The sequence below is a fragment of the Mixophyes fleayi genome, chromosome 6 (genome assembly GCF_038048845.1).
Source record: "Mixophyes fleayi isolate aMixFle1 chromosome 6, aMixFle1.hap1, whole genome shotgun sequence".
Classification (NCBI taxonomy): Eukaryota; Metazoa; Chordata; class Amphibia; order Anura; family Limnodynastidae; genus Mixophyes; species Mixophyes fleayi.
In genome coordinates this window covers 88,425,306-88,451,301 of record NC_134407.1, presented here as the reverse complement: position 1 = coordinate 88,451,301, position 25,996 = coordinate 88,425,306, and the positions used below count along the sequence as shown (strand labels likewise).

The window sequence follows — 25,996 nt, the reverse complement described above, 5'->3', positions numbered from 1 at the left end:
CGAATTTCATGGATGGAACCTTCAAACGAATATTTTTTGTGGATAACCAGACACGATCTCCAATTTTTAGTGGTGGAATAGCCCGCCTCTTCTTATCAGCGAAAGATTTATATTTGACAGATGTCTTCTTTAAACAGGTTCTGACCTGAGACCAGATATTTTTAAAGGTCTGACAAACCGTTTCCACCGCAGGAACTTGGGTGGACGGGAGGGCAGGAAATTCCGGAAAAGACGGATGGTGACCGTAGACCACAAAGAATGGAGTTTTGGATGATGACTCATGGTACATGTTGTTATGGGCGAACTCAGCCCAAGGGAGTAACTCTACCCAGTTGTCTTGATTGGCTGATGAAAATATCCTTATAAAAGTCTCAAGATCTTGATTGACACGTTCGGTTTGTCCATTGGATTGCGGATGGTAAGAAGATGAGAGTGCTAATCGTATGCCCAAGGTTTTACAAAGGGCTCGCCAGAATCTGGACACGAATTGTACTCCTCTATCAGACACAATCTCAGATGGACATCCATGGATACGGAAGATCTCTTTAATGAAGTGTTCAGCCAGGATAGACGAGGAAGGCAAACCAGACAGAGGGATGAAATGAGCCATCTTCGAAAATCTGTCCACTACCACCCAAATAGTGTTATGGTTCTTACTAGGTGGTAAGTCAGTAACGAAATCCATACTAATATGGGTCCATGGTTTGGACGGAATGGGTAGTGGTCGCAGCAACCCTGCTGGGGTTCTGCGGGAGGATTTGAATTGCGAACATAATTCACAGGAAGCAATGAACTCTTTGACGTCTCTCCTCATTGAAGGCCACCAGTAACTTCGAGAGAGGATCTCAAAAGTCTTGTGTTCACCGGCGTGTCCAGAAAAACGAGAGGCATGGAACCACGAAAGGATTTTCCTCCTTAGAGTAGGAGGCACGAGGGTCTTCCCAAATGGTAGCGTTTTGGTGGATGAAGCAGCCAGTGAGATACATTTGGGGTCTAGAATGGTATGGTTGGAAACTTCTTCTATATCAGAGGACGTAACAAAGGCTCTAGATAAGGCATCAGCTTTTTTGTTCTTGGCAGCTGGTTTGAAGGTAATTATTAATTCAAAACGGGAAAAGAAAAGAGACCATCTTGCTTGACGAGGGTTCAAGCATTGGGCAGACTGGAGATATGACAAGTTCTTATGATCCGTGAAGATCGTCACCGGATGGCGAGCTCCCTCCAACAAGTATCTCCATTCCTCTAATGCGGCTTTGATAGCCAGTAATTCCTTGTCTCCGATGGTATAATTCTTCTCTGCGGGTAGGAGACCCCGAGAATAGAAGGCACAAGGGTGGAATTTTTGCTGTTCCGAGCGTTGGGAGAGAATAGCTCCTAAGCCCACATTAGAGGCATCTACTTCTAGAAAAAAGGGGAGTGTCACATCAGGCTGACGAAGGATTGGAGCCGAAGAGAAGGACTCTTTTAATGTTTGAAAGGCTTGAATAGCCTCAGTAGACCATTGCTTAGGATTAGCCCCTTTTCGAGTCAGGGCCACAATAGGAGATGCAATGGAAGAAAAGTCTTGAATGAAGCGTCTATAGTAATTGGCAAAACCTAAAAAACGCTGGATGGCACGAAGAGTAGTTGGCTGGGGCCAATGTAGTACAGCATTTACTTTGTCAGGATCCATCTTCAGACCAACTCCGGAAACAATATACCCCAAGAATGGAATCTGGGGTAATTCGAATGAACATTTTTCTAATTTACAGAACAATGAATTTTTCCGTAGCCTGGAGAGGACTTCTGCCACATGTTGGTGGTGAGAAGGCAGGTCCTGTGAAAAAATCAATATGTCGTCCAGGTAGACGACGACACATACATATAATAAGTCCCGAAAAATCTCATTGATGAAGCCCTGAAAAACAGCGGGGGCATTACATAGCCCGAAAGGCATTACCAGATATTCGTAATGCCCATCTCTGGTGTTAAACGCCGTCTTCCATTCGTCACCGGAACGGATTCTGATTAAATTGTAGGCACCACGAAGATCCAACTTAGTAAAAATACGGGCTCCCTTGATGCGGTCAAATAGCTCAGTGATCAACGGAATGGGATACCGATTCTTGATAGTAATGGCATTGAGTCCACGAAAATCTATACAAGGGCGTAATGATCCATCCTTCTTTTTGACAAAGAAGAACCCAGCTCCAGCGGGCGAGGTGGAAGGTCGAATGAACCCACGCTGGAGGTTCTCCCGTATATATTCAGATGTAGCTTGAGTTTCAGGTAACGAGAGTGGATAGACCCGGCCCCTGGGAGGAGTCTTGCCAGGAAGAAGATCAATCGGACAATCCCAAGAACGATGAGGAGGAAGACGTTCAGACTGAGCTTTATCAAAAACATCGGTAAATGAAGCATATTGAGGAGGGAGTCCCGGTGAAATAGCTGAGATGGAAGCTTGCTGTACCTTGAGAGGGATGACTTGGGAAAGGCAATGATGGTGACATTCAGGCCCCCAAGACGTGACTTGAGGGGTGCGCCAGTCAATCTGGGGAGAGTGACACTGAAGCCATGGAAGGCCTAGGACAATCGGACTTGTCGTAACAGGAAGAATTAAAAACGATATCTCTTCATGATGCAGAGCACCAATCTGAAGGGTTACTGGAGACGTACTCTGGGTGATGAGACCGTTGATGAGACGTGATCCATCGATAGCCGTCACAGTAATGGGAGTTTTTAAGGTAATCATTGGTAGAGACCATTGATTAACTAACGATTTGGAAATAAAATTTCCTGCTGCTCCGGAATCAATCAATGCCTGTGACTCAAAGGTCTTGGTAGCAAAGGAAATAGTCACATCAAAAGCGCAGACTTTAGATTTCATAGACGATGGAGAGGACTCCAGGGACCCTAACTTCACCTCTCCAGAACTAGTTAGGGCCTGGCATTTCCCGATCTCTTAGGGCAGGAGCTGAGGACATGAGTGGAATCAGCACAATAGATACAGAGTCTATTCTTGACTCTTCGTTTCCTCTCCTCAGAAGATAACTTGGAACGTCCTATCTCCATGGGAATCACAGCGGGTGACACTGGACGAAATTGAGGGTTAGAGCGAAAAGGTGCTTTAGCAGAAGTCGTTTTCTCAGCCTCTCTTTCACGAAATCTCATATCAACACGATGGCATAGAGAGATCAAATCTTCAAGTGACGAAGGAAGCTCTTGGGTAGTCAGTGCATCTTTAATTTTATCGGAAAGCCCCTGCCAGAAGGCGGCAACTAGGGCTTCAGTGTTCCACTGAAGTTCAGAGGCTAAGATCCTAAATTGAATGACGTACTGGCCTACAGTATGAGATCCTTGTCGCAGACGGAGGATGCTGGAAGCAGCGGAGGTCACACGACCTGGTTCATCGAACACACTTCGGAATGTAGAAATGAATTTGGCACTATCTTGTAATATTGGATCGTTCCTCTCCCACAGAGGGGAGGCCCAAGCCAGGGCTTGTCCTGAAAACAAAGAGATAAGATAGGCCACTCTGGAACGATGGGTAGAAAAATTTTGAGGTTGGAGCTCAAAATGGACTGAACATTGGTTAAGGAAACCCCTACAAGTTTTGGGGTCTCCATCGTACTTTGACGGAGTAGGCAGGTGAAGCGTGGAAGCTATAGACACCTGGGATGGCAATGGGGAAACGGAGGAAAGCACAGGAGCTTCAGTAGTAGCTGTCACAGTCTGTCCAGATGTTCCTTGGGAGGTTAATGACTGATAACACTGAAGTAACAGCTGTTGGCGGGCATCCTGTTGCTCCACACGGCTAACCAGATGTTGCAGCATCTCTTTGGCGGTAGGTTCCACATCTGGGTCTGTCATGGCCTGATCTTACTGTCACGGGCACTAGGAGTCTTTACCCAGGGATCACCAGATGGTAGGCTTACCAGAGCAATGTAGATGGTAATAGGGTACTCTGGTAGCTGGGTGATCACGGAACATGAAATGATGGCCGATGAGATGCTCAGGAAAGTCTATGACTAGCAACACTGGTAATAATGAGGTAATGATACACAAGGAACTGTCTGGACAAGGACACGTGAAGGTAGTCAGTGGTCTGCGATAGCAAGTTGTACCACTGCGATAGTGAGGAGGAATGTCCAACAGAAACAAGGAGGTGATGAGAGTCAGCGGTCTGCGGGTAGCAAGTTGTACCGCTGTCTGAGTGAAGGAATGGAATCCAAGTGGAGGTATCCAGGTAGTCAGTGGTCTGCGGTAGCAAGTTGTACCACTGCTATGTGAGAGGATAATGGAACAGGTGATACCGGAAACAGGGATCAGTGGTCTGACATCAGCAAGTTGTACCACTGAATATATATGTGAGGAGGTGCACGGGGGAAGACTGCAACACAGGATATACACAGGCACCTTATACACGATCCACAGTAATATGCACAATATAGATATATATATATGTAAATGACTGATCAGGTCTGCAATCTAGAAAGTCTCTTGAAGTAGTCCAGCACAATGATAACACAGTCAATGATGGCAATAGACTCAGCGGATAGCAAACTCCAGAGAGAACCAAACACAGTCCAGCAAGATATGCAATACACAGCACAGTCAATGAGAAGTATGCATACCGTGGTTCAGCAGTAGCAGTCAGATGGGATTGCAGCGGTACCTGAGCGGCTGGAGGCCGACTGGATAGGAAGTCCCTGGATAGGTGAAGCAGCGGTCTAGCAGGTGCAGCGCACAGGTGAGTAGACCGACAGGGACACGAACCCACAGGAGTCAGCAACACGTGGAACTGGACTCATAGGAAACCCAGGAGAATGGAGATGATCCAGCAGAGGGTAGTAGAAGAGATACAAATCCAATGCTGACAGGAGGGTAGAGACCAGTGGAACACGTGAAGGCGTGGAGAGTGGATCAGCAGGAGATGGACGATAGCGCTGACCACAGCGGCAGGACTCAGCGGCACACGGAGGTAACCAGTAGCAACCACAGGAACCAACAGCGATGGGAAACAGGAGTGCAGCGCAGGGCAGGAGCTGTAGATCACGAAGTGTAGCAGATGGTAATGAAAAGCGGCAGTCTCGAGGAAGTCACAGCAAAGATGAGATGAGAGTGTAGTGCACGGAGGCAGCGGATAGTAATCAGCTGGCAGTCACGATGTTGAACACAGGCGAGTTGCAAGCAGGAGACTGTAGTGCACAGAGGCAGCGGATAGTAGTCAGCTGGCAGTCACGATGTTGAACACAGGCGAGTTGCAAGCAGGAGACTGTAGTGCACGGAGGCAGCGGATAGAAATCAGCAAACAGACTTGATGAGAAGCAGGTGAGTGAGGTAAAAGCTGGAGTGCACGGAGGCAGCGGATAGCAATGAGCAAACAGTCACATTGATATAAAACAACGTTGAAGTGGTGTAGAAGACTGTAGTGCACGGAGGCAGCGGATAGGAATCAGCAAACAGTCATGATGATACAGTTGATGGTAGAAGTGGTATGGAACCACAGTAGTAGAAGTGGTTAGGAAACCACAGGAATCAGCAGCGCTGAATACACGAGTAATACAGGAACACCTTCAGAGACTCATGAGGAATGAGACTCCAAGATCAGGCCACGTGGTGGTGACCACAGGTGCTTAATATAGGGAGGTTGCCTGATCTGCCAATTAAGTTAAAGGAGTATACACTGAAGTATAGAAAAGGGCTGCGCATGCGCAGACCCTCAGGATGGTGGACGGCCACGGTTCCTAAATGTCCGGGAAGAGGCACTCACGGTCCGGTGAGTGACAGAGGCCCATTACAAATAGATGCTGTCTAACATAAGGCATGCTTCCATATGTAATTATGCTCTTATTTTGATGTGTTCTGGCAGTAAAAAGGTAAAATTTTTTGCAGTTTTCCTGCATTGCAATTCATGCAACCCCTTGCCTTTCTCATTTACTAAGCTGCAGAGCCCAACAGTAGTGTACAAATTGTGCCACTGGTGGAATCCTCTGATGCCCTTGCCAGTAGTTATTAGGGTAATATATAATGCTGAATGGGGTCATTATACATTTTTATCATCTTTTTTTCTTTGAAATTCAATCAATTCACTAGATACTAATGACATCATTAAGGCTTAAAGTTGTCACTGTTGCCTATTCAATTGATAGGTTATATTCTTAATTATTGGTTAGTCCAAAACTGTCTACTTGCACTGCGTGAAGGAAGCAGGTGCACTGTAAATTAAAACAATGTTCCCAGTAAATATATCTGAAGTCTACTTGCTGGTATATATGACATCTACTTGCTTTGTCTTTGGCATTTTATCTCTGTTGCTATTAACCGCTTAATATATGTACTTTTTATTTAGCACAAATGTGATATTTTCATAGAGAACATAATAAAGCTAGCCGGTACTATCCTCCAGAGAAAACAGTCTGGCAAGAAATCCTGAGAAAGTCAAGTACAAGTTAATTTTCTCAAATACTCTGACCTCATGATCGCAACTGGAAGACAAAGGTTTTAAAATAACTTCAGAAGTTGTTATTGGAAAGACTCAAGGTGATATCAAGCAAATAGAGTATGTGACCATAAGCTCCTCAAACTATGGTTCAATAAAAGATGCAACATTGTTAAACCTTACATCATAATATATCCATAACTATTAAAATTAGTTCAGACTACTATTATACTCTTTTTAATAAGAATGGCAAAATGAATGCACACATTGCTACTTGTTTCTGTATATTTTAGGCATACTGCTCAAACTTACGCTAAAACCCCAAGCATTTCAGATAATAGTACCTATAGCTGTATGTAAAGAAAAGTCTGGCAATAAAATGCACACAGTACAATAGCAGTAGAAGAGATTCCACAACAGAATTGCAAGTTTTTATTATCTTTAGTCAAACAAAGCACTAGGTCTATAGATATCAGTAGCTGTGTACCTTTCAAGTTGTAGAGCATAGATATTCCCATTATAAATTAGCCTTATACGTGCAGGCTGATATCTCATCTCACCTCAAGTAGAGGCAAGACAAAGCTTTATTATGCACTATGTTTCCACCAGTAGGCAGTAAAAACAATTATAACAATAAACTGTAATCTTATTAATGTATAAGATGTATAATATGTAATAAATATAATTATTGTAATTAATAATCTTTTCAAAATAGCAACCATCAGTTTGACAATTTAAATGTATTTCTTGCTCCACAGCATATATTTTATAGTAGCAGTGAGCAAAATTTTCAAAACTGTTTAGCTAAAATATTTGTCTTATCCTGCATTTGACTGTAGCGGAATTTGCCCTTAGTTGTTCTCCTTCCTACCCCAACCACACCACACAGCAGAATTAATTGACTGTCATCATCCCAACCCCATTCATAGGGATGGATTCAATTGGTCATGATGTGTCATCGAACATCACCACAATGTCCGACTGCATGTGTTGTCGGCACTTGCAGTAAGGATTCTCCACTCATATTTCCTTGCACCTCTATGGGGCGTGAGGAAAAATATCACGCTGACTTGAATCTCCCCCATAGACTATACATTTTTTCAAATGCAAATTTACAAATACAGTGTGGAATGCTTTCACTGGAATGGTGAAGAAATGTTAAAATTCAATTAGTTTATCACTGGAACATTGCATCTCTGTGAAATGACCTGTTCCACCTTGAAACGTGATTTGTACAAATTTTTGCTGAAACTTTACTCTTCTCTACTTTATATACTTTTACGTTTTCAACAGGATTCTCTATTTATCGTCTCTACTTTATACTTTTATGTTTTCAACAGGATTTTCTATTTAATCACCACTCCAGGCAATTTTATCTACACTGAAGCTGTATCAGAAGAAAGATATTTTCATGATAACAAACATGCTAATTGCATACATTTTATTAAATTATGTCTGAGGTAAGAACCTCAACAGGGTATTACTCAAAGAGATATTGAACAGATGGCTTATCATTTGAACAAAAATGGCACCCATACAGAATGAGTCAATTTTGAGGGCATTAAAAACATAACTCACTAATAGCTTTTGATATAATTCAAACACAACATTAAAAATATATTCAAATGTGAACTACGGTATTTGCAGTTTCATATTCAAATGTCCAACTATTTGTAGATGAGGTCTGAAAGCAGGGGTTAGATGGCATCTCAAGGATATAGATATATATATATATATATATATATATATATATATATATATATATATATATATATATATATATATATATACTGTACACTGTAGATAGATAGATAGATAGACATGCTTCTAAAAGAGGAGACAGGTATTTTTCTTGCAATCTGAAGAGAAAAGCTGCAAACAGTTACATATTTGTAAAGTAGTTCACCTAAGTTAAAGAGATACAGGTGGTGGACATATGAGTGACGAAATAATAGTAAAGAGTCTGATTTAACATATTTATTTTGAAATGGTTTAAAAAACATCTTTTCCACAGCAAGCTGCAGCCTAACAATGTGTGTCTGCAAACAAGCAGAGCACCTGCAACAAACTCCCTTTTAAAAGCATGGTGGAAGTGTCATTTGTCACCTCTAATGAATTCATCACATATACTGCTAACTACCACTCCTATCGAAAATGCTCTGGACACTGAAAAAAACAAAACATACTTCAATCTCTCAACTATGCTCAGACTTGTAACCCCAAATTCCTTTTTAATACATTTAAATCTCTTCTAAACCCTCCCACCCCCAACCCTCCAACTACCATCAGTACCCAGGATCTTGCTTTCTATTTCAAGGACAAAATTGATAAGATCAGGCTTGAAATGGTATCTTCTCCATCGACAATCAATCAGCTCAATTCCTTTGTAGCACCCTCTGACAATCTCTCTTCATTTGATCCCACAAATGAGGATGAAGTTTCTACTCTCTTCTTATCTTCCTACTCTACTTCCTGTCCTCTTGATCACATATCCTCACAAATTGGAAGGTCCATGTCTCCTGTGCTCATTCCACCTCTAACTAAAATCTGTAATTTCTCTCTCTCTACTGGTATCTTTAAATCACTATTCAAGCACGCAGTGATTACTCCTATTTTGAAAAAACAAAATTCTGACCCAAACCCTCTCTCAAATTACCGCCCCATCTCTTAGCTTCCATGCCCCTCCAAGCTTTTTGAGAGAATTGCCTACACTCGCCTCACACACTTTAATACAGCAAACAACCTACTGATTCTCTTCAGTCAGGCTTTCCCTCTCAACACTCCACAGAGACTGCGCTGACCAAAGTTGTCATTGATTTGATCACAGCAAAAACTAAAGGCCATTACTCTCTTCTAATCCTCCTAAATCTCTCTGCTTCATTCGATGCTGTTGACCACTCTCTCCTCATACAAACGGTACAATCCCTAGGTCTTTAATGCACTGTCCTATCCCGGTTCTCATCCTACCTATCTAATCGCTCTTTCTGTGTTAATTTCTCTGAACCCACTTCTGCTCCACTTTCTTTATAAGTTGAAGTACCACAAGGCTCAGTCTTAGGTCCTCTGCTATTCTCTATCTACACCACTTCTCCTAGAAAACGAATAAGCTCCTTTGGATTTCAGTATCATATCTTTGCGGATGATACACAAACCTATCTTTCCTCTCCTGATCTCTCACAATCTGTGTTGTCTGCTGTTACTGACTGTCTTTCTGCCATTTCAACTTGGATGTCTTCCAACTCAAACTTAATCTTTCAAAAACAGAATTAATAACATTCCCACCCAAAAACAGAAGCTTCCTGTCTGACATTTCTATATCTGTTGATAGCATAACCATAAATCCCACCCTGCAAGCTCTCTGCCTAGGTATAAAATTTGAGGTACTGCCATATCAGGGGAGGAGAATGTAGAGATAGAGTTGAGATCTCTGTGGGTATGAGAAGGCTTGGTAGAGTTTGACAGCAGAAAGGTTAAAGTATTGGAGGTGAGCATGTAGCTGATAAGGTGAGGGGGATAAGTGTGTTAAGTAAATCAGAAACTCAGCATAGTCTAGAGAAAACAAGATCAAGGCAATGGCATTCCCATTGAATAGATGATTCAACCCACTGGGAGAGGTCGAGGGAGAGGTTAGAGAGAATAGTTTAGAAGCAGCATTGGAATGTGGATTAGTAGTTGGGATGTTGAAGTCACCCTGGACGGTGGTGTGGATGTCAAAAGATAAGAAGTGAGGGAACCATGCAGAAAAATCCTCAAGAAATTGTTGGTGCACTCCACCGATAGAACAAGCCAACAGAATGGATTAAATATCAGAGAAGCACGTACTTCAAAAGATGTGAACGTACGTGATGGGACATTTGATATAAATGTGAATGTGAACTGTTGGGGGAGAAAAGGTCCAACCCCCACATTCTTGTCTGCCTCCAAGTGTGGACTTATAGGTGACATAGTGAAAAAGCTGCAGGTGAGGCAGTGTCTGATTATGTAAGCCATGTTTCAGTTTCTTGCAGAATGTTGAAGTAGTTTGAGAGGAAGAGGTCCTGTATTTTGGAGGTAAGTTTGTTACAAACAGAACGTGCATTGTAAAGGACTTTGGAAGTGTTGGAAGACAGGTAATGCACAACACATACACACACACACATACAACAAAAGGGATCAAGATAGTGTACATAGTATAGTAAATTCTGCAATTTAAATTAAAAAGGCAGGCTTATTTGAAATATGGAATCTTCATCCCTCAATAGCCACACACAATGAATCTTGTACTGGGTCTGTAAAATACCCTCACACTAGCCACACAACTTAGAAACAGGACCAATTCTCATGTAAATTCTTTTTCATTTTATAAGAAACACAAATTATAAGCCCATACTGTTATAAAAAAATACTAAATTTCTAAATTTCTAAACCCACAATCGCAAAGAAAACCCGGTACTGACTTTACCGTCTATGTTATATGTAAATAATAAATCAATAAAATACAGATTTAAATACTCAATAAGTATACTTAAAAAAGGATTAGATTTGCTGCTTAATTTAGGAAGTTGATGTGTTTCAACTTCAAAAGAGAGGCAAATTACAAGAGAAACCAACAAAAAAAGCACAAGAAAGATCCTGTCTAAGTTAGAATAAATGAATACGTATTAAAATTTATCTAAATCACAACAAACAACAACATGTATACATCAATATTAATCACAAATTTTATAAAAATAATTTATAGTGCACTTACAGGAAAAAGTTATCTCTTATTATTTTTCACAATGTCTGCTGCCTCAATGTTAATGATGGCAATTTGCATATACTCCAGAATGTCATGAAGAGTGATCAGATGAATTGCAATTCATTTCAAAGTCCCCCTTTGCCGTTACAATGAACTTTATCCCAAAAACAACATTTCCACTACATTTCAGCCCTGCCACAAAAGGACCAGCTGACATCAGGTCAATGATTCTCTCGTTAAACACAGGTGAGAGTGTTGATGAGGACAAGGCTGGAGATCACTCTGTCATGATGATTGAGTTAGAATAACAGACTGGAAGCTTTAAAAGGAGGGTTGTACTTGAAATCATTGTTCTTCCTCTGTTAACCATGGTTATCTGCAAGGAAACACATGCAGTCATCATTGCTTTGCACAAAAATGGCTTCATAGGCAAGGATTTTGCTGCTAGTAAGAGTGCACCTAAATCAACCATTTATCGGTTCATCAGGAACTTCAAGGAGAGAGGTTCAATAGTTGTGAAGAAGGCTTCAGGGCGCCCAAGAATGTCCAGTAAGCACCAGGACCGTCTCCTAAAGTTGATTCAGCTATGGGATCGGGGCACCACAGTGCAGAGCTTGCTTAGAAATGGCAGCAGGCAGGTGTGAGTGCATCTGCATGCAAAGTGAGGCGAAGCATTTTGTAGGATTGGCTGGTGTCAAGAAGGCCAGCAAAGAAGCCACTTCTCTCCAGGTAAAACATCAGGGACAGACTGATATGCTGCAACAGGTACAGGGATTGGACTGCTGACGACTATGGTAAAGTCATTTTCTCTAATGAATGCCCTTTCAGATTGTTTGGGCATCTGGAAAAACACTTCTCCAGAGAAGGAAAGGTGAGCGCTACCAAGAGTCCTGTTCCATGCCAACAGTAAAGCATCCTGAGACCATTCATGCGTGGGGTTGCTTCTCGGCTAAGGGAGTGGGCTCACTCACAATTTTGCCTAAGAACACAGCCATGAATAAGAGCAATTTCTCCCAACCATCCATGAACAGTTGGTGAAGAACAATATATTTTCCAGCATAATGAAGCACCTTGCCGTAAGGCAAAAGTGATAACTAAGTGGCTTTGGGATCAAAACATTGTAATTTTGGGTCCATGGCCAGGAAACGCCCCAGACCTTAGTCTCATTGAGAACTTGTAGTCAATCCTCAAGAGGCGGGTGGACAAAAAAAACCCCACAAATTCTGACAAACTCCAAGCATTGATTAGGCAAGACAGGGTGGCCATCAGTATTTATGTGGCCCAGAAATTGAGTGACAGTATGCCATGGCGAATTGCAGAGGTCTTCAAAAAGAAGGGTCAACACTGCAAATATTGACTCTTTGCATAAACTTAATGTAATTGTCAATAAAAGCCTTTGACACTTATGAAATGCTTGTTATTTTACCTCAGTCTAAAAATACTGATCAGCAAAGTTTGTGAAAACCAACACTTGTGTCATTCTCAAAACTTTTTGCCATTACTGTATATTATATTATATATATATAGGTTAAGCTGTGTGCAGGTAAGCCTTAAGCCCAAATAAAATAGCATAGCATTTGATCATGTTAGGACTGACCAGATTGGGAAGACTTTGGCGTGAGTTGGTCAGCTTAACATATATTGCAGAATGTGGAACTAACATTCCCTGTTTTTATTATAGAACAGTATTTAGTACAGCATTAATTATGTGTTTAGAGAGTAGAGAGTATCCCTGTTTTTCTGTCTATATATATGTATATATATATATATATATATATATATATATATATATATATATATATATATATCTACACACTCTTAGATATAAAAAACAAAGATACAATATATATAACTCACAAATTCACTTGTACCTTAACTAGTCAGAATGCCTAGGCCCTATCCACAGAATTAAGGCAGTGTCTACATTGTTACAGTTTAAACAAGTGGTGACTACGATTAAATTTCTACATATATGGCAGGGTGGGCAGAAGTAGAGAAAAGTTGCGTGGCATAAGACACTTTCCAGCCAATACTGTAAAACAAATGTATCCTTTAATACTTTAAGTTGCTGAATCTTTTCCAAAATAAAATAATTTTAAAGAAATTGTTAATGGAACAAAGACAGAAAAAAGCTTTCTGTCTTCTGAAGTTAAAAGTATACAAACCATATTGTGGTCAGTGGAGATTTTACTGGTCGATTAAATGGATTGGGCTACCTGACAACTGTATTTTTCATGTATTGGCCTCGAAGAAACATTAAACATGCAAAGCATTCAAGAACAAACGGGAATCAAATGTGATAAAATGGGGTACAGTATTATATTCTTGTAAACATCAAAAATTGTACAGCATTTGAGTTATCGTACAGTAATACTGTTAGGATATTGACATCACATATTCAGCTGTGATGGGCATGAGTCATTGACCACATGTCTAATTAATTAAGATTTGCTTCTACCCTGACATGATTGAACCCTTGGCATTTAGAAGTCCCTCCTATTCTATGCAACTTTGTCAGTTTTACTCTGGACTCCTGTACAGACTCCTATCTGGGATTCTTCAGTTTTATGATTTTATAAAACTGCCTAACAGCATACAACGACTTCTGTTTCTGGACCTTGGCAAACAGCATTGTTTCTTCAACTCAGCATTCCTGAATACTGCTTTCTGTGAGCTCTCTCTGTGAGAACAGAATATTGAACATTGAGCTGCATATTAAACATTGGTCAACTGACTAGGAAGGAAATCATGCTATTTTACTCTGCCTGCTGATTACAACTCTAAGAGGCTTTGGGCTTGTCTCAGTCGCGTTTTCACTTTTGCTATCTACAGGTAGATCATGAAGATTGGCTATTCTCTATCACCAACATTGCATCTTGTGATTACTTTTTCTGCTTCTACTAGTCTGTGCCTTAATTATTCTGTGTGAAACACTACAGACTACCAGTGTCTCAGGAGATCATGTATTCCAGAGGTAGGCAACCTGCGGCTCTCCAGGTGTTGTGAAACTACAAATCCCAGCATGCCTTGCCACCTATCTGCTGGTTATCTACTGGCAAAGCATGCTGGGACTTGTAGTTTCACAACACCTGGAGAGCCGCAGGTTGCCTACCCCTGATGTATTCAGTACAGCTGTCAGAGACTGACATTACTAGAGACTTTTTCTTTGTTTACAAATCAATAGCAAGCTGTATTTTCACTCTTTTTGATTGCCAGTTTCTGTGGATGCTTAGGTTATATTTAAATAAACTCTCAGTCAACTGAACCTCTCTCCTGACTCCTTCTATCACTGAACTACCTAAACCTATAATTTGAAAATAGAACATTATTAAATTAATTACATTTGTTTGCCTTCCACAACCTCTTTATGTTAATATATAACAAAACTTCATCACCTCGTTCAACATATTGCTATTCTTGATGTAATATCTCTTTTGGACTGTGTTCTAACAGAAAAATACATTAGTGATATAAAGAATATTGAAAGTAAGTGGCTCAATAGACATCTGCTACCAAAGTTTATGTATAAAAAAGATGGGAGGATGAGTTAACAAGTTTTTGGCTACAAGAAGAAAGCTCAATAAATTTGTAAATAGGGGTGAGCAACTTTCATTCATTTGACTTCAACTATCTAAATCCCAGTATGTAGAAGCCACTTCATGGTTGGCGATGAAATCATTTGCGATTTAGGACACAGACTAAGAAGCCACATCCAATGCATTTCACATACAAATGTACTACATCAGATTAATGGCTACTTTGATCTGTGCCTCTCTTAACTACTAGCATTTTATTTGTAACTCCTTGAGTGCAGCATTCATGATATGATAAAAATATAAGTGCAAATGAAAAAAATATGAATTCAAAATATAGAGCAATAAATAATAATAATAATAATTATAATAATAATAATAATAATAATAATAATAATAATAATAATAATAATAATTGTAACCTAAAAAAGAAAGAATGTCAGTCTGTTTATTAAGAGCTAGTGGTGCAAGTATATCCAATAGGAGTCTATCAGAGGTAACTTGAGTTCCCTATAGCTCTCTTATTGCAAACAACACATGCTCAATAGCTACATTTAATATAAGTAAAATCTTTATTCTGATGTAAAGTACTGTAAATTGTTGGGCTATGGTATGATCATAACCCCTCCCATAAAATTCTTAAGGTTCTCCTGTACTTAGATTGTAGGTATTTTGTCTTTTTCCTATATATATCTAAGATCACTACCATATTTGATCAGATAAATTACAAAGGGGGGTTCTAACCCTATATAGTTATAGATTAGCCAACATTGTGTATATGAAATAACCCTTACACTTAAACTATTATTCCAAAAGTGACATTTTAAATAGAGAATTTTTATAGTAGTAAAATAGTGCTTGATCTGTCATATTCTACAACATACAGATATCTATCACTATTAAAAAATATAGTTCAAACTATGATATCTTCTGCAAAATTATTTAAATGCTAAAATAAAGAACTAAATGCCATCAATAAATTGTGAACATTTTCATGTAAATAAAAATGATTAAGGTTAACATACTACAAAAAAACAGTGAATTCCAATAAATAGTTAGTGCTATATTTAACATTTAAGTCCTAACAAAGTAACTATTTTCTTGGTGATATAAAAAAATTCAATGACATTAAAATTAATCTTGATGTATACAAGTCAGGTGAGTCAATAAAGTGTCAAGAAGACTATTAAAATGTTAATTATCAATTGGTTATCACTTTATTGCATATGCAAGCCTCTGGCAATACCTAATAAAAATCACATAAATGCTTCTTAGATTGATTTTTAGCTAAGTGATTGTAATGTTAAAAAAACAATAAAGCTTTTAAAGCCAATTGGTCTGCATTTTCATATGTCTATGCATTTGTACAAACTTTTTCAGTTTATTATACAAAGTGTTCAGTGATGCAAATAGCTATACATTTTCTTATGAGGACATTTCTGTCTTGAATTATGATTTTTTTTTAAACAATGTAGCAGGTGGAAATGTATTTTATTGATTAAAAATAAGGTGTGACTGACTTGATAAGAGGTCTTCCTATTCCTATTCCAATTATGCTTGCTAATTCAGTTAATTTTTTGAGACTGAAGCGATATGTATAGTTGAGAGAGATGTTGTGGTCCAAGAGAAACCTAGGATGGTTCTCACCTTGCCTCATGGTAGGACCATCCCAATATGTAATGACCATCCCTATGTAGCCTAACCCCAATGTTTAAAAAATAAAAGCAAAATGTAGGCAAAACTGTAAACCCTAAATTTTGACCCTTACCCCACTCCCCTTTAAATTAATGATTTTATTTAAAATTAACAGACTGTTATGATCAGGGGTGGGTTACTTGTGTCCTGCTTAATCACAGTGGTAGTAATGTGTCTTGGGTGTGGCTGTGTTCTGGAGTGCAGGATATGGATGAAAGATATGTCACTGGAACAGTACCATTATATATAGAGAATAGAGGGATTGCTATGCATTGAGTATTATGTGTATGTAAGGTGTAAGTGTGTGTATGTATATTTACTATATATAAATTAGTTACACCTGTACCAATCATTCGGCAGCATCTTAATGTATAAAATAATGCATACATAGTTAAGAGGGTTAGTTGTAGTTCAGACCAAACACCGGAATTGTTAGTAAATGGGATATAAGTAACATTAGTCCGTGGAATGATTGTTGGTGCTAGATGGGGTGGTTTGAGTATCTCAGAAACTGCTCATGTCCTTGGAATTTCACACACAACAGTTTCTAGAGTTTACAGAGAATGATGAACAAAACAAAAAATATCCAGTGAGCGGTAGTTCTGTGGGTGAAAACGCTTTGTTAAGGATATAGGTCAGAGGATAATAGCCAGACTGGTTCAAGCTGACAGGAAGGCGACAGTAACTTTATTTAGCATGTGTTACAACAGTAATGCGGAAAAGCAGCTCTGAACATACAACACATTGAACCTTGAAATGGATGGGCTACTACAGCAGAAAACCACATTGTGCTCCACTCCTGTCACTAAAAGAACAGGAAACTGAGACTACAGTGGGCTCAGGCTCACGGAAGCTGGACACTTGAAGATCGGAAAAATGTCGCCTGGTCTGATAAATCCTAATTTCTGCTGCAATATGCGGATGGTAGGATCAGAATTTGATGTAAGCAACATGAATTGGGCAGCACAGCGGCCTAGTGGTTAGCACTTTTGCCTCACAGCACTTGGGTCATGAGTTTGATTCCCGACCATGGCCTTATCTGTGTGGAGTTTGTATGTTCTCCCTGTGTTTGTGTGGGTTTCCTCCGGGTGCTCCGGTTTCCTCCCACACTCCAAAAACCTACTGCTAGGTTAATTGGCTGCTATCAAAAATGACCCTAGTCTCTGTCTATTTCCCTCTTTGTCTGTCTGTGTCTGTGTGAGTGTGTTTCTATATTAGGGAATTTAGACTGTAAGCTCCAATGGGGCAGGGACTGATGTGAATGTACTCTGTACAGCGCTGCAGAATTAGTGGCGCTATATAAATAAATGATGATGATGATGATGATGATGATGAATTCATGTATCCATCCTGCTGTGTGTCAACGCTGCAGTCTTGTGGTGGTAATGTAATTGTGTTTTTTTCGTACAAATTAGGTCCCTTAATACCAGCTGAACATCTAAATGCCACAGCCTACCATCTTCTAATGGCTACTTACAGCAGGATAATGTGCCATGTCACAAAGCACATGTCATCACAAGCTGGTTCCAGATCTCAATCCAACAGAGTACCTCTGGGGTGTGATTGAAAGGGAGATACATAACTGCATGATGCTATCATGTCAATGTGGACCAGAATATCTAAAGAAGCTCCTTGTTGAGTCCATGCCACAAAATACATATTCAGGCTTTTATGGTAGCAAAGGGGTGTCCAACCTAGTAACAGAAAGGTGTTCTTAATAAAGGAGCCACTGAGTGTAAAAACACATTTATATATAATTAGATGCAGCCCTATAAAATTAGATGTGTACTGGAATTAGATATGTCCACTGGAAAATCCATTCATAGTCACAAAATGTTCTTCAATAAAGGACCAAGGCCCACCAGATAATTAAATGCATCCATTTCCTAATTAAAGGAAACAACTACTACAGATACTTAATCTACTGTAGATATTGTAAAATAAAAGTGTCAGGTGACCTTCTCTGTGTGAACAGCAGCTTTCTATATATGATACAAACATCACATCTATTGACATCACGCCCTCTATTCTTTGCAGCTATGTTTCTTGATTGTCTACAAAAATAACGTTACACTTGATCTTTCACATCTATATTACAAGTGTCATTAAATTACAATTGGATTGAAAATAGTAATTTACAAACGTTAAAGTATTTCACAGCTTGGGAAAACTTGACATCTCAGTTCATAACATGTGATAACTTACAATTTAGAGAAGTGAATATGTTTAACTATATAGCACGTGATGAATGATTGAAATCTATACTGCATTTAGAGAAGTATAATATTGGTTGTGATTTGTCGATCAATATTCCTCGTGCTCTAAAAAAATCTTTACTTTATTCAACAAAAAAGGACCATCTAATAGAATGGGGAGCTGACGAAGACATAAAAAAATAAATAATGCATATCCTCTCCTGTTGTCAGACGTTTGTCCGCAGCAATGTAGATGTATTGATATATTTTTTATTGGTTTAGGAAAGACTCATTTACATAATATGTATTGCTCTTGGGCTAAGTGGAATTATTACAATTGCTGTTAACCACATAAAATGGCATTTGTGCTACAAAATAGTACTTTCTTGTGACAAATAGGAGTAAGATAAAGATTCTCCACATAATTAGAAAACACCCATGATTATTTTACACAAAACTGTCACTGACATCTTTACAGCTGTGAAACAGCTCATTAATAAAACTGAAGAATGGTCTATATTTGATTTACTGGATCTCAAACCCAACAACCAAACAATCTTTTACATTCTTATTCACACATCTTCTAAAAAATAAGCTTGAAAAAAAAAACAGTCCCTGTATTTGTTATACTGTAACTGAATGGATCATCATAATGTGAAGAAAAAAATAACCTAGGGACTGATGCAGAGTGTCACATACACTTGTTTGCATAGTATAAAAAATGCAGTGAGCATGCCCAAAAAGAGAACTCCTGTATAAGAACACACATAGGGGCATATTCAATTAGCTTTTTGATTCGCGGTAACGCGCGTTGCCGCAAAAAGTGCGCTTTCTTGCGGGTATTACGGTACCGCATTAACGCGGATTTTCGTTCGCAACCCTATGGGCTGCGAACGAAAATCCACGTTATTGCGGTACCGTGTATTACGTTTCACGGCTGTTCCGGCGCGTTACCGCGAATCCAAAAGCTAATTGAATATGCCCCTTAGAGTTGTACAATTCTGGCACTTACGTCTCCTTACGACTGGGGAGGTCAAGTACCGTAAAGGCATCAATACAGCTGGTGCAGACAAGCACGGATAAGCATATAGGCCTGTCAGAACCTGTATCTATTGCAGGTGCTAGAGGGCAGGTGCAAATCCATGCTGATGATGCTGACTGGCACCATTAGCTAGTTGCTTCTGATTGGATGATTGGCTCAGCATATGAGGGTATACTCTCTAATTTTGTATGCACTTATTTTTTTTAGATGAAATCACGCAAAATTTGTGTACAACTCAGCATTAGACTTCTAGTGGTTAATTTATCAAACCTTCTAAAATGAAAAAGTGGATGTGTTGTACGTAGCACCCAGAATCTGATGGGTTGCTATGAGCAACCTCCATTTTTGGTTTTTAGAAGGTTTGATATATCTACCAACTAATGTTTAGACAAGGAAATCATTCATCAAACAACACCACAGTGCAATATACATTTTTATTTTTTAACAAATATCACTCTCTTCCTGCTTTTCTGGAAAACACAAGGAAATTAGATTAAACAATTACACCTTTCACAAGTTTGTGGATTTTATTTTGCTCAAGGGAAGAAATGTATGTGGTACAAATACAAACTTGCATGACAGATTTCAATTTAGAACACAAACATACAAACTAGACTATCAATATTTTCAGGGCTCTGTGTTTCTGTGGCTGCTAGCTGTTTCACCATCCTTTGAACAGTCCAATGGACTTTATTGTACTTTTTTAATGTTTTGCAAAGAGTTATATTTCATCAGTGGTGGACTATAGACTGTTGTCCATACTTGCCTACTTTTGGCAAGTTGTATCCGGGAGAAGGGCGTGTCTAGAAGGCAGGAGGGGGTGTGGCGCGGCCACACGCTTCATTTCGCCCCCGCAACAAATATGCCGTTTTGTCGCAAGGGAGGGGCCAAAATTACGCGATTCTCAGCGAATCGTGTCACTTTAGCCCCGCAATTGAGGGATGCGGTAGACCGACCCAAATTTTGGGAGTGTCCCGGACATTCCGGGAGAGTTGACAAGTATGCTGTTGTCATAAATCTTACCAATAGCCTTCTGAACATGAGTAATTTCTCTTCTTAGGCCATCACCATAGTGAAGATAAGTAGCCAGAAGACATGTTCAAACGCTGACAGGAAGCAGTCATGCATTAACTAATATCCAGTTAATTAGACTGTATGCATTCCCTGCAACAGGTACATTTCTTTGAGTAGCAATTTTGAATGCTGGCTAAATGAGTGGTCAATTGGATTGCAAGAAGTAGATGGGTGGATCTAAGGCATTCTTAAATGCATTAGAGCTGTGGACAGTTTTATTTGGAGGGATGTATATAAACATGCCACATTAGTACTCCAATGTGATGATGTAATGGTAAGATTGCAATGGGGAATTAACTTTGATTAAATTGCGCATTTAGGGGCTCAGGTAGAGTTGGACGCAAGTCTATTTGCATAGCTTAAAATGTGAATATCACAAAATAGAATTACGATTGTATCTATAAGTAGAATCTGTTGCATCTTGCATATATGACTATCCTAGCACTTATAGAGGTCGAATGGTTAGGCAAGGGGTGTGTAGGCCAAGTACAATAAGGGCCTGTTCAAGTAAATGTGACTGAAACATATCTGTTGGGGGTGGCTCTTCCCTAGAGTAAGCTACAAATTAATAATGATGACTATTAGCTGAGCTGCATCTGACTGCGCATACTACATAGAATGATAGAATGTGTCCTTTTTTCAGGCGCAATTTACACCTGCATTTTAGACAGAAAATGTGCCCAACTCTACAAAAAGACCCTTAATCAGAGAAAAGAAAAGTTCAAAATGTCTTTGTTGGATACATAGGAAAGACAAACAGATCTCACAAATTCAAAATATACTTCTTTCCTCCGACATAACAGCTAAAGGCTCATTTAGATATTGTTCTCACATATATATTAGACTTCTAAACTTCTTTACGTTGAATAATTGGCATATGCCCTGCTGGCAGTAAATTTCTTGCCCACTGTGTTATTGAGAATTTTGTTTACAATGTGTTAACTCAATGATTACATGTTTTAAGTATCTGCTTACACATTTAATTTGTATGCAGACCATGGAATGAAATTCTGTAATCATGTTTAATTCACAGGATTGCAACCTTTAATTAAAATCTAGTAAGACTATAGAAGCACTCATTAATAGCGATTGCTATCAAGAATAGTAATTCTTACCTTCCTATGCTGTTTTGACTAGTGCTTTATTTCCACAGACAGATGGCAGGAAATGCATGTATTGTGGTGTGTGAATTGGATTTTACACACTGACTGTGTAAAATTGAATTTTAATCATCGCTAGCAGATTGACAGATATACCTGCACATCTCTTGTCTATCTGTGTAACACATGTCATCTGATCTAAAGCAAATAATGAAAATATTATTCTATACCTACATATGGCTACAGATAAATTACATTTTAATGATATACCAGAGGTGGATTAGTCTGAGACAGCTAATCAGTTGCGGAATATTAGGTAATGCACAGAGGTGAAAATACTTTGAATTACAAAGGTAAACAACTGAAAATACATGTCATAAAACTGTTGTTTTGTAGTAAATATTAGCTACTGTGCCCCAGCATTACTTACAATAACAGTGTGAAATGTAGTATTTGAAGTATTATATTGAAAAAGCCCATATGAAAAGCTAGCTACACACGATAGAAATCGGCAGAGCTGCCATCAGAAACCGTGGGGTCCACTACATATTAATCTGACAGGGCCCCCGTCCGCCCTCTGCACAATACATGCTCCCTTCCCTCTGCACATTACACCCCCCTTTTCACTATACATGCCCCAATCGTCACAATACATGCCCCTATCTTCCCAATACATGCCCCCTCCCTCTGCACAATACATTCCCCCAATTCACTTACATTGTTCTACCTTTGCAATATGAGTCCCTGTGTTGTTATTTCAGTGATGTGAGCAGTAATGATGACATTATCCTAATGATCATAGCATTGGGTCACCCTATGATCAACTTTTTATTCAGCCATGTACCTACCCCTCCTACACTCCGGAATTCGGCAGCTGTCAGACACTAATTAGACTGGGAGCGCAGTGTGCAGTGATGATATCACCGCATCGCACGCTCCCTGCTTATCAGTGACTAGGAGCCCACGTATCTCGAAGGGATGAGAGTCCTGGCATTCAGAATAGAAGGCCCAGACAGACCAGGGGGTCCAAACAGACTGAGGGGTCTGTCTTGGCCCCCTGGGCTGTCTGGGCACCTTAGCGCTGTAGAGCAATATTAACCTCACTTGATTATATATATTTTTTTATTATTATTATTATTAGTTATCTTTATAGAGTGCCACATGTGAAGTTGGAGCAGATGAATAGGTAGAGAGACAGGAGGGCAGATGGGCTTGGTCATAAAACCTTACTTCCTAAAGGGAGGGCAAACAGACATGAGGCACAATGGGGAGTCAGAGGGAATCAGGCGCAAGAGGAGCGAGCAGCTGACAGAAGAGGAGAAAGGTGAGGTGATCAAGCATGGAGACAAAGTTAGGTGGATGGCTGGTAAGCTGTGAGGAACAGATGAGTTTTAAGTGCCCGTTTGAAGGTGCACAAATTAGGGGACAGTTGGACAGAGCATCGGGGGTTGTTCCAGTGGAGGGTGCAGCATTGGAGCAATCTTGGATTCTGGACTGAGATGAGGTTATCAGAGTGGAGGAGAGGCAATGGTTATTGAATGGGATGCAGTGTGAGTGGAGAGGCGGTTGGAGATGTATGGGGCTGTGGAGTGGGTGAGGGCTTTGTAGGCAAGGGTGAGGAGTTTAAAAAGGATTCTGTAGGGGAAGGGGAGCCAATATATGGCAAGGCAGAGAAGGAAGGCAGAAGCGGAATGGCAGGAGAGAAAGATGAGTCTCAGAGGTATGTTTAGTATAGACCGGAGGGGGGCGAGGTGGGAGAAAAGAAGGCCAGTGAGAAGATTACAGCAATCAAAGGAAGAAGTGATGAGAGCCTAGATAATGGTTTTAGTGGCATCCTGAGATAGGAAGGGCTGGATGTGGGCTATGTTCCGGAGTTGGAAGCGACAGGATATTGAATGTGGGGGGCAAAAGAGAGCGAAGATTCGAGGGTAATGCCCAGGCAGAGGATTTGGGGAACGGATTAAATTGTGTTATTTTTAACAGTGATAGAGATATCAAATTTGGGATAAAAGAGGGAAGGCAATGAGCTCGATTTTGGCAACGTTAATTTTGAGAAAAAGTGAAGCCATCCAGGAGGAGAAGGTGGAAAAGCAGTCAGAAACCTGAGGAGAAGAGTTGTAGAGTTGAATGTCATCCACGTTATGGTGATATTGGAGACCAAAAGTGGTGATAAGATTACCCGGGGAGGAGTAGAGGTCCAAGAACAGAGCCCTGAGGTACTCCATCAGGGAGGGCGAAGGGAGTGGGGGATGAACCAGAAATGGATAGAGAGAAGGAGCAGTTGTGGAGGTATGAGATTAACCAGGCAAGAACAGAGCCAGAGTGGTCGAGAGAAAGTAGGGTCTGCAAAAGGAGTGGGAGGTCAACGATATCGAAGGCCAAGGAGAGGTCCAGAAGGATGAGCAGGGAGGAGCGACCCTTAGAATTAGCCCAAAGGTCACTAGTAAATTTGGCCAGGGCGGTTTCAGTGGAGTGGATGGGGCGGAAACCGGATTGGAGAGGGTCGAGGAGGGAGTTATCTGAGTGTTGCTTATTGAGTCAGTTGCAGACTACTCTCTTAAGTAATTTAGAGGCAAAGGGAGAAGTGAGATGGGGCGGTAATTAGCGAGTGAGGTGGGGTCAAGATTGGGTTTTTTTTGAGAATGGGAGAGATAAGGGCATGTTTAAAGGAAGAGGGAACAATGTCAGTGGAGAGGGGCAGACTGAAGAGGTGAGCAAGATAGGAGCAGGCAGTCAGGGAGAGGGAGCGAAGGAGGTGAGAGAGGATGGGATCCAGTTTGCTTGTAGAAGGGGGAAGGGAAAGAATGAGGGAGTTGATTTCATTGCCCCGGGTAGGGGGGAAGGAGCAGCAGAGTTGGTTGTTAAAGGAAGGCGCAGCGATTAGGGTGGTAGGAAAATGATGCATGGAGGAGATGTCGAGTCTCATAGCCTCAATTTTGGAGGAGAAAAAGGAGGCAAAGTCGGTGGCAGAAAGGGAGAGTTGGATAGGAGGAGGGGGAGAGGAGAGGAGATCTCTTCCACTTGCTCTACATGTCTTTTTCCTTTGCAGCGCTCCTCTCTACACTATTCATGGCAATAAGTGGAACTGTATTAATAATTGACTAACATTTATTAAAACTGGTACACAAGTAACAATGTAAAAAAGGTGCTGTAACCCAGAGCAACCAGTCACTTTCATTCAGTTGTTAAAATAGCAATAGGAGAACTAATTGGAGATCAACTTTAGGCAGCTGGACAGGAGACTCCAGCAACAAATCCAAGAGATATGGCTCACTTTTTGTGCTAGGCATGGCTCGGCACATTATTCTAGGTATCACATATGGTTTACATGTGCATACTTACCACCATATATGACACAGCATACCTCCAATTCAATAGATGGCTCAGATATTTTGACAAAGTTTTTGAGAACTGCTTATCCTCTAAGTACTTCTAGAGCCTGCCCTATTAGCTGTTTGCTGAACCCAGATTCTGCTGTGCAGGACTATATGCAGTCTGTCTCAATTCAGTGAGCATATAACAAGGCAGGCTTTCTGAGGAACTGGGGAAAATGTATGATCTGCAGCACAAGCTACTGATCACTTTTCTATTATGCAGCAGTGAATAGAAATTAGGGATGTGCGCAGACCCCAGTGCTTTAGTTCTAAAATCATCTTCATTAAACAGCACCTTGTTTTTTTTACACTAAATAGTTTAGATGTTAGTGATACTGACCCTCACACTATTACCTTCAGATTGAAATAATTTGATTTTAAAAGCAAGAAATAATGTTTATTTGTCCACGCCTAATGATACTACCAGTAGTCACTAACTGTCTACTCTTCACTTTCTCACACCCAATTTATCAACACACATTTCTTACAGGCTGATTTGTAAATAAACTGTGTTAATTTGTGCAGAGAAATCACAGCTCTTTAAAAATATAAATTGCATCTTCACACTGCCCAACCCACTACAAGCCAGTTTAAGAGGACACAATTACAGCAAACGCCCTATTCACATGCTATCAATTCTAAAATGGAAGCTGAGGACAGGACAGGGTGATATATATAGAGATATTGATCCAAAACTCAAGAGATCCAATATTACAAAAACAAAGTTTTGCCTTGTTTTCAGATCCGAGTTTGCCTCATTTTCAGATGCGAGTTTGACAGAAGAAACGGAGTCATGACTCTGTTCAATTACCCCAAACTTCAGACCTATTGGGTTTCTCTGA

At 40.1% G+C, this 25,996-nt stretch overlaps 1 protein-coding gene across 2 annotated transcripts in view; it reads right to left on the bottom strand.

Moving 5' to 3' along the window:
- GRID1 (glutamate ionotropic receptor delta type subunit 1) overlaps nt 1-25,996 on the bottom strand; it is an 823,000-nt gene that overhangs the window by 217,435 nt on the left and 579,569 nt on the right. The gene's annotated exons all lie outside the window — the stretch shown is intronic.